Source organism: Copidosoma floridanum, unplaced genomic scaffold, assembly GCF_036245765.1.
Source record: "Copidosoma floridanum isolate Cflo_tuat_1 unplaced genomic scaffold, Cflo_Japanese_pri ptg000013l, whole genome shotgun sequence".
Classification (NCBI taxonomy): Eukaryota; Metazoa; Arthropoda; class Insecta; order Hymenoptera; family Encyrtidae; genus Copidosoma; species Copidosoma floridanum.
The window spans coordinates 16,247,115-16,257,140 of record NW_028321890.1 but is presented as its reverse complement, the minus strand read 5'-3'; positions in this window follow the sequence as shown (position 1 = coordinate 16,257,140).

Below are 10,026 nucleotides of genomic sequence, written 5' to 3'. Positions count from 1 at the left end.
AAAACTGGTGTACTTGATAGTACTATTTTTTGCATTAGTCATCTACGCGGTTTATTGTGGATCTTTAACAAATTACTTGACAGTTGGACTACCCACAATGCCATTTAATGATATATCTGAGTTCATGTAAGATGGTAGTTACCAACCTATTGCTGTAAATAGTTCCAGCTCCTATACATTTATTTTGGTAAAATAAATACACGTTTAACTGACAATAAATTTAAAATTTCATTTCATACATTTGTTCTGTATATTTCAAGGCATCATCGAAAGATCCCGTTTATAAAAAAATAAACCAAATGATTAAAAATTCAAACAACTTGCTGGAAAATTATGATGCAGCTCTCGAGCAGGTACATTTTGGAAGTCTTATTTAAGCGTATGTATGTATGTGTATATATATTAGTAGCGATATTAAGTCATTTTTACTGAAGAAATTGTTAAACGCCTACACAGTTTCTTGTTCTATTGTTGAGTGGCGATAAAAATCGTAGCGAAAAAGTTTCGTATGAATAGTAAGACAGAAAAAAAACGATAAAAATAATATTTTTAATAGTTAAAGTTGTTTTTAATCCTCAAGATCTATTCACATCTCCTTCGTCTATCAGCGATAAAATTTGGCAGTCTCTGTAATAAAATGTATTGTTTTCAAATTTTAGGTCTGCTCCAAATAAGTAGCCTTGTTTGCACTATCATCAATGTTGGATTCTATAGACAAGGAGCCACCTTGCAAAGTAGCAAGCATTTCTCTAGGTAGTATGACATACGAAAGTCTAATAACGAAGAAACATCATCCAATCACTAAATTCTTTAATCATCAGTACGTTTGATACAATAATTATAATAATGACAACAATAAAAATAAGACTAATACTAACAATTGTGGAAACAATAAAAACGACAATACTGACCATTACGATTACTTTAATAAATAGTACTTGTATTTGTATGCTAACAAACTTTGTTTAGTATCCACAGGTTTAAGGAAACTGGCATCATGCAAAGAATATTTGCTAACTACAGGACCGAAATTCCTGATGAAAAAAATGCATTTCATTTCATTAGTTTACAAGATTTATTTCCTCTGTATGCCATTTTAATTTGTGGATACATCCTAACTCTTATTATACTACTGTTTGAAAACCTTCATTTTGGATGTTACCACAAAAATGGTACAAATCTTGTGCGTCAACGACGTGCCCATATTAATCCACGACGCAGACGCAATGTAAATCACCACCGAAGAAGTGATTCGAAACCTTTGCAGGTATAAATCTTCTTTTCCTTGACTGTGTGTGATAAGACGTATATGAAAGTAAGACACTATAAAATTTTGGCTATTAAACATCCCTATGATACTATAATAATAACCTACTATTACGGATCTTTGTAGAATTAAAATAAAGGTAGAGAATGTGTGTATTGGATCGTAACATTAATTTACTATAACATTTTAGGCATGACCAATGTATTATAGTGCTTTTTAGTTTTGTCAGAGCAAAAAGTAAAACCACTAATGAATTGTCTATTTCTAGAACAAAACAAATTCTCAACCCAGTACGAGGGTGATTTCAGTTGGTCATGAAGTGTATGTGTTTACGTCATTAGGTTTTTCAACTAAGTATAGTAACTATGATTACAATGGGCTGAAATTTTGTTCGTAACTTCAATTTGGATGTCTAAGCTGATAGCTTACATTTAGACAAGTCTCATTCAATGGAAAAGTTTTGACAGACAATTTTTAGAGCAGCACTCTAGGACGAAGAAATCAGTTTTTCAATAATACATTTTATCACATACAATTTACCCTTTGGCTTTTAAAGACAAAGTTGTATAACTTGTTAAAATATAAATTTTTGGTAGTTTACCTTGCTCAATACCGTAACGATGCTCCATAGATTAAAATATATGAAAAAACAGCAAAAGAATTGTTTTTCGCCTGTTACAAAAAATTCTTATATACTCTTCAAATATATTCTTATTTTACTACAAAATTTTTAATACAAAAGATGTAGACTTCCTTAAATTAAAACTTTTTCGTACAGTAAGTTTTTTTTTTAGTGCTGTCTTAACGATTTAAATGACGAAAATTGTTTCGAAACAGCCGAAAACTCGTTTTACACCATCTAACTTTCAAACAGCACATTTTTAGACAAAGTGTTCAATATAAAAACTGTAGATCTACTCAAAATACATTTTTTTGTACTGACCAACTTTACTTACAATGTTGTTATAAAGACACATATTATTAAAAAACGTTCCAAAATGGCTGACAAAGAATTTGTTAGTTTAAATTCAAGTTAGCGCATTAATACCAATACGAAGTCGGATATTGTAATGGGTAATGTTATTAATAGAATCAATAGGATTTAGTTACTAAAATAACACTTTTTGCTTTGGCACACTGTAGATTGGTGATTTTGCATAAATTGAGCCACTTGTTTTCGTACATACAGTACTTATAAGACCAAGAAAAAGAAATATTTTATTACCGCATTGATTTACTCAAAATAGTGTTGAGAGTTTAATCTGAAACGGGATATGATTTTCGAAAGTACTTTTTAGTCATTATCATTTTTAGAAGAAAAAATTAAATTTTTCTTTTTTTTCGTAGCATTGTAAGCTATGGAATAAGCTTCGGAGGTCCAAGCATAAAGAAGATTCAAATGCTGATGTTTTCGAACTGACTAAAATAACAGTAAAGCCTCATGTTAGCAAAACCAATACAGGTATTTTAGTTAAACCACGTGAGTACGCAAAATTACACGGCGTACAAAAAGTACGTCATTTCAAAAGTGATCGCTTACAACATTTGAAGGTATGAAGTAACCTTTAAATAATTATGTGTATTTTAGGACTAAAAAAATAGTGAAACACTAATTGCATTTGCGGCCTTCCTTGGCACCTGTATTTTATACGTTAATAAATGATACTATGTGTTTACATAGATTAGAAAAAAAATTTAAAAAAAAAATTTGATACAAACTGTCTAGAATAATTTTTTTTTTATCATTCCATTACAACTAATTCATACAGTTTTTATATAATATCTTGATAAAATTAATTAGCTTACTTTCGGTATGTGTCTCAAAAAAAAATTAGGATATTTGTTTTTCAATAAAACGTGCATAAAGTCAGAGATAGACTTTTAAACCTTTTTGTAATAGTTATGCTACCGGTCAATTTTGTATTATTCGTAATTTTATGGCTAATTGTCGTTCAATTTAAACTTTTAAAATCACTTTTTAATATCCCATGACCTTATATAGATCCTTATCAACTTACCAAGGACGTATTCGTTAGCTCTGCGTCTGAGACGATTTTTTCACCCCATCTTTTTAGAAAGTTAAATAAAATATTACGGAGCGTTTGATCAAATTTATCGGAGATGGATGTTTAACTGCCAGAGTGCATAAATACGGTATTTTCGTTTTAATAAAATTTTTTTGCTAAGAACTTTTTACATGGCAACGTTTGTTCGAAACAGATTCTCGGGAGATTCCTTCTAGCTATTAAAGCACTAAGAAATTGGTTAACCCACTATTAAAGTAGCGATAATGTTATCAGAGTTTCTGTTTTAATAAACTCTTTCATCAAACCTTAACATTTTAAAAATTGTTTCTTCATTTTTGGTACAACTTATTTAAGGTGTCATTGTTACATAAATTTTCTCATTACATCACTAGTTATGATTTGACCAACAAATAATATACAGTCTTAATACAGTTTTACAATACACTTTGAATCGTTGTTAGTTTTAGATAAAAAATGATCATTTCATTTTCAGGTGTTACAGTTATTGCAATCAATAGAGAATCAAAGTTCGAATGAGAGTATTTCCAAACCAACCAAAGTGGCTTTACAGGCCCCATTTCCATACATAGAATAATATATTTCATATGTATAACTATTGAGACAAGACAATCTTTAAGTACTTAAAGTATATATTCTTAATCGTTAATATTATGTAGTACTAAAAATCTCATAATGTTATGCTGTGCACTTGAGTAAAAAATGTACTGAGTTAATATGCACGTAAATAAATGACCAGAAATCAGAGTTATTTTGTTGAGAATGTGTTTTTTTTATTGGAACTGTCTTACATCTGTCACTTACAGCTTATTAGTGCTAAATTAAATTGCTTGAATTGTGTAAGTGTCATGGTGAAAGCATGTTAGTATTACTTATTATGTTTGTTAATATATAACGATTAATAATAAAGAAAAGAAATGTATGTTATACGCACCTTCAATAAACTACAAGAGAATTTATTCGACTTATTTATGTTTTAATTTGTGTAAAGTCTTTTCTTAATGAGTTATTTGACTTGTGTTGATAGATTAATAAACTTACCAATAAATCTCAAGGGCTTAGCTAGCACACTGGTTTAAGTTCTTGTTTGGCTACCAATATCCGACTCAAGTGGCACCCAATGATATAATTTATGCAATAAAAAGGAGGGGTTTATTTAAAGTTTAAAGTATGACTTTTAAATTTTGTCAACTTAGGTAATTAATTTTGTGACTCGAGACAAAATCCAGACGTCCACATTAAAATTAAGTTTTTGGTAAGCGAAACTGACCTGGTTCTCTAGGTCACGTGCTAAGTCTGATTACTGCTGTAGGTACATCCCGCAAGCTGATCTGGCCATGGAATGAACCACTCGAAAAGAATACCGTGGGCTTCAGCAGCCAAAAGTCTTGCCTTGTTATTATCACCACAATGGCCAGAGACAATGAAACGTACATTGATTCTTAGGATTGTTAGCATCATCTCGTGGCAAAAAGTGGGAATGATTTATATTTCTTCTTTATCTTTCTATACATATATTGCTGTTATTATTGGGAACATATGACAGTGATACTAATTTGAGCATTGGCTCGTTTGCTATGTCAATGCGATTAAAAAAGTGGTGTTATAGTTTGCCTTATGATGAGGTTTGACAGCCCTTGATATTATAATAGAGTTGAGAAAAGAAACGGATAGAGATGCAAAAAATTCTGCTGCCAAATTCGATTAAGCAACCCTTGAGTAAATGTATAAATAAAAACAATGAGGCTTCCACGCCCACTTTTTATGAATAGATAAGACAGAAAAAAATAAAACAGAATGTGATTTTAGAATTCCATCGAACAATATATGGATAACATTATCAACGCATATGAAGAGAAGGAGAGAAAGATCAGTACTTGCACCATCATTCTCTACTGTCTCTTTAGGTAAGTATGTTCGTGTATGGCATTTCGGTTCATGTAAGACGCGACCTTAAGAAAAAAAAAAAGAGGAGAAAGAAGAAAAAAAAAGATGTGTAGAGTGTAAATTTACCTTGCCTCTAAACATCTGCATTTGGTATGTTTTCGAACGAGACGAATAAAATATAATTGATCGATCAAACGAACTCACCTGTAAGTAATGTTCTATCGTTATTATGTTAAAGAGACTCGTTCGAAGACGTACCAATCCCACCCATTAGTATGATGGAAGATCATTACGGACAACCTAAAGAATTGGGCGAATTAAAAAAAAAAAAAAAAACTCACTTCTTCTAATAGAAATGACGTATCCCACAAGCGACCTATCAGTGCAGAGCCCTAGGGCCTTTGGTAAAAAAATTAAGTACTAATTCTAAAAATAATGATATATAGCTAGAAAGAAAGAAAATTGCATTTGGTATGTCTTTAAACGAGTCTCTTTAATATAATTACGATCGAACATCACTTACAGGTAAGTTCATTTGATCGATCAAAAATATGAGATCGGAAAATTTTCTACAAATTCTCAAACTAAAAAAAAAGTGTTTGTTGCTGTATATGTGTGTAAACGCTTTGGAAAAAAAGAGAGTCCTTCTATTACAAAAAGGGGGTGGAAAAAGAGTGAGTATCTTTGATTCAAGAAGGTCGCCCAGCCCCTTCACAAGGAGCAATAGAGTGGGGTGAAAAAACAGTGTTTAAACATAAACAACCATCTTTCAAGATTTACTATATTAATTTTAAATTACGAAACAAGGAGTCGACTACCTATTAACTACATATCTTGGATTTTCAAATTAATCGTTTGTTAATGTTCTGCTTATTATTTTACTGACTTCCCCAAAATTTATCATGTTTTCTGAAAAAAACATTATACTGAATATTTAGACCTCAAATATTTTGTGAATGTGTACGAGAAGTACTTGAACAATACCGTGCAAAATAATATTTTTCCATAAGTTTATAACTGACTTTAGTTACGTGAAGCATTGTTACTGTATACGTATACGTTAAAATTTTTCTGAAATAAAGGATACATTTGTAGAGTTATGACAAAAAAAAAAAAGAAAACTACCAGCCTTCATGAAAAACTTTAAATTATTCGATAAAGGTTTTATCATCATTGTTTACTTTTTATAGTGAATGTTCTTCATTGTTTTTTAACATTAAATTATAATTCAATAACGTTAAATTACAGATTTAACTTCGTCTTATTAGTCTTACGTTATTAACCGATGGCCTTTTATCACAAGAAAAAAATTAAAATTTTACCCATTATTGCAATTAAAAACTTAGTTGAAAGTTTAAATGAAAGCTTTTTAATACGTATTTGAAGCACTAAACTACAAATATAAAAAAATCTGCTAATATTTCGAACTGAATAGAATTAAAAAATTCTCTTTTATAATACCTCGTAACTTATCAATTTCCCGCACGTGTAAACATTGGCAACATTAAGTTGTGGGTGCATCGGCGCCTAAATTTTTCTTATTTGCTTAACGGCAATGACTATGTGTATGAGTTCAGTAAAAATCAGAAGCGTTTTTAAGATCTAATACGAAATGTAATACGAAAATTTTGTCACCAGAGCGATTTAAGCTCCATACCTGACGATAAAAATAAAAATACTCACATACCACGTGAAAACTATCGCAACCGTATACGAGTTATTCTTCCTCGTGTGTTGTTTACACTGTTGTATCGTGTATGATATTTTATTTGTTTGTAAATAATGTTTTTCAAGAATATGCGATCATTTTTCATCAGTTAGAATAAAGCACGATGTACGTGTATTACGAACAGACATCTCGTTTGTTAATCCAATAATTTAAATATAAATTCTTGCTCGAAAACAATAAACAATCACACAAGCTACTTGTTGTTTTTGTGCCTTTGCTTCTCTGTACGTATACGTTTCACGCAAAATTTATGGGATTATGATGCAAAACGAGCTTTCGTGCACTGAAAATATTGTGTTGTTAATCTAGCCAATTCATGTGCAACTTGTTTGTGAAAATTGTAACGAGAAACTTAGCTTGTAATGAGTCGTACATTTATATCCTTTTATTTATTGATCTATTGACATGACACCATTACAAAATATTCAGCTGCCATGAATACTTAAAAGAAATGGAAAAAAATTTCCTGTCGAATTGATTATGCTTACTTGATTACAACTTGGCGAAAGAAAAAAATGGACTTCTATTTTGATAATGGTCAGGCAACACTGCATTAAAGAATGAGGTAGTAGACCTTTAAATGGAAATAATTCAGTGACAAAACTTCGGATCATTAATCATTGTAAAACTCTACAGTGCAAAATAGAGAGGTAAGTTACGCAAATCACATAAAAGCAAAAAATATCTTGTTTCAAATAGTACAACAGATTTATTACATTTTTTTGATGGATAGCTAGACATTGTGAGGAATAAAATTTACTTTGTAACATAATATTTAAAAAAATTAACATTTTTTAACCATTATATTTATTCAAATTTCAGTAACCCAAGTTTAATGCGTTTCAAGTCACTTTAAAATTCTAACCCCATAGAACTGGTCTAAGAAAAGAAGAAAACAAAAATAAAATTATTAGTCTCTAAATACCTTACACTAATTAAAATATACATCACTTATTGGCAAAAGTATATGGTCTCCAGTAATTTTTTCGTTGAATTCCGCTCAGCTTTTATTAAGGAAGTTCTTTATTACTCTGTCTATTAGTTGATGAAAGTGTCAATATTGCTTGCGTTAAACATATAACAGTAAGACCTCTTTCTTATAATTTTTTACCTTCTAGTCTTACATCGAAAATATTTTAGAAACCTCCTATCCTTTTATCCAAATCGCGGGAATTTCTTTGAAGAATTTTGTTATCAACAAATTCCCTTCGGTTATCCTAATTAGTTATTTTACAAATATTTTTCGAAGAGTAATAAAAGCTGCTTAACAGAATAGTTTGAATTTTTAAAATTCTTTATTATAAACTGGTTAAAAAATGTCATTCATTACACACTTATTAAAATTCAAAGTCACTTGAGCTATTTACAATAATAAAATGATTATAAATACATTAATTTTTGATAATGGGAAGAGGGATCTTTCTGTCATGGTCTGGTGCTGGAAGAATATCTGAGAATTCTCCTGCAGACTCCAGCTTCTCCTCTGGATCTCTGATCCAAATCCTCTATCTGCGTACATCACCGCAACATAAACGAATATCAACGATGCTGTATTGTTTTATCTCACGCTTTTGTAACGTCTTATCTGTAATTTAAAGCAATAAATTAGAAATATACGCTGAAATGTGTGTGGGCCATCTTGTGTAATAGCATAGTAAATACTTTAAATTATTTATCAATTTAGTATTTTTCTTTATTGTCGTTGTGAGCAGTACCTTCAATTGGGTGTATGTGTGATTTTCCTACATGTTTTCAAAGTGATAACTGAATATCGTAAATTCTTTTATCGCAAGAAACGCTAGTAGAAAAATAGTTTAAATGATAATATACAATTTTTGATTGATTACCATATTCAAGACTCATTTCTTATACAAAAGCTGCTACTTTTTCGGAATTACTCATGTCTATTAAATCATTTTTTGTTTTATTCTATTTTAAGTGATAATAAATGCTTGGAGAATAATACTTTATACTTGTTCAGTACAGAGAACTTAATACATTTTTGTCTAAGAAAGAGCACTAGCCTTTGTACTTAATGGCAAAAGTGTTACTTCCAGAGCAAAAATCGTTTTATACGATAAAATACGGACCACGATATTTATAACTAAAAAAACACGAAATAAACGAAGCCTTGTATAATATTTCGGCGTTTCACGCGAGACAAAAGTTCTTTACAATACCCACAATTACAGAGCAACGCTCACTTTAATTTTTAATGTTAAAGTAAATCAAACGAAGATATAAACAGCTACAGCTATGCAACTCCTCCATACTCTTCAATAATGCGTACCTCATCGTGTTAAAGATACAGAGTCACACCCAACGAATTTTCCACGACTATGCTGCTCGAGGCACATGTCGTATTAAACGTCGTATCTTTTTCAGTCAGTGAATACAAGCATGAGCAGCTTCATTTGTTATTTATACAACACTATACCTTCGTACTCTTCCCACCTCACAGTAGACGCAACCAGATCCGAGCTACATACTTGATGATTTTGCCTCGTTCTTTATAAATAAATATTGTATAATTGTATAAGCGGTTTCTGGGTATTCGAATGTTATTATTGAATCTCTGGAGAAAAAACATATAGCCTTTCTTATACTCTCTTGTTTCTACTTGGATTCTATCACTTCCAAAATAAATTGTATACTTAAAAGTTGAATACCATTTAAAACTGAAGTTAGGAGATAAATCTTGCTATGGCCTACTCGTTACAGGTTCCACAAATACCTACTACCTGCATATTTTTGCATAGGGCATACAATGACATTTAAAATTTTTGAGACTTGTGATAGAGAAAGCTTAAATTGAAATGCAATATAAACAATATAGTGGCTGGCCAGTACAAGGTTGCGCTCTACTTCGATAGTAAGTACCTAAAGATTCAACGTTTATCAATCACCGTATGCGTTGACAGTTTATATGTAAGTAGTGTACGTAACATGCTCATGTCAAATGTATATGGTAATTCAAAAATTTTAATGTTAAAAGTTATCTCATACCTGTAAATTTATATGCAATTACTTAATTTTATAGCCTTAAAAAAGGATACTTCACAAAAAAGAAAAGGGGGGGTATACGTGACATAGTAAAA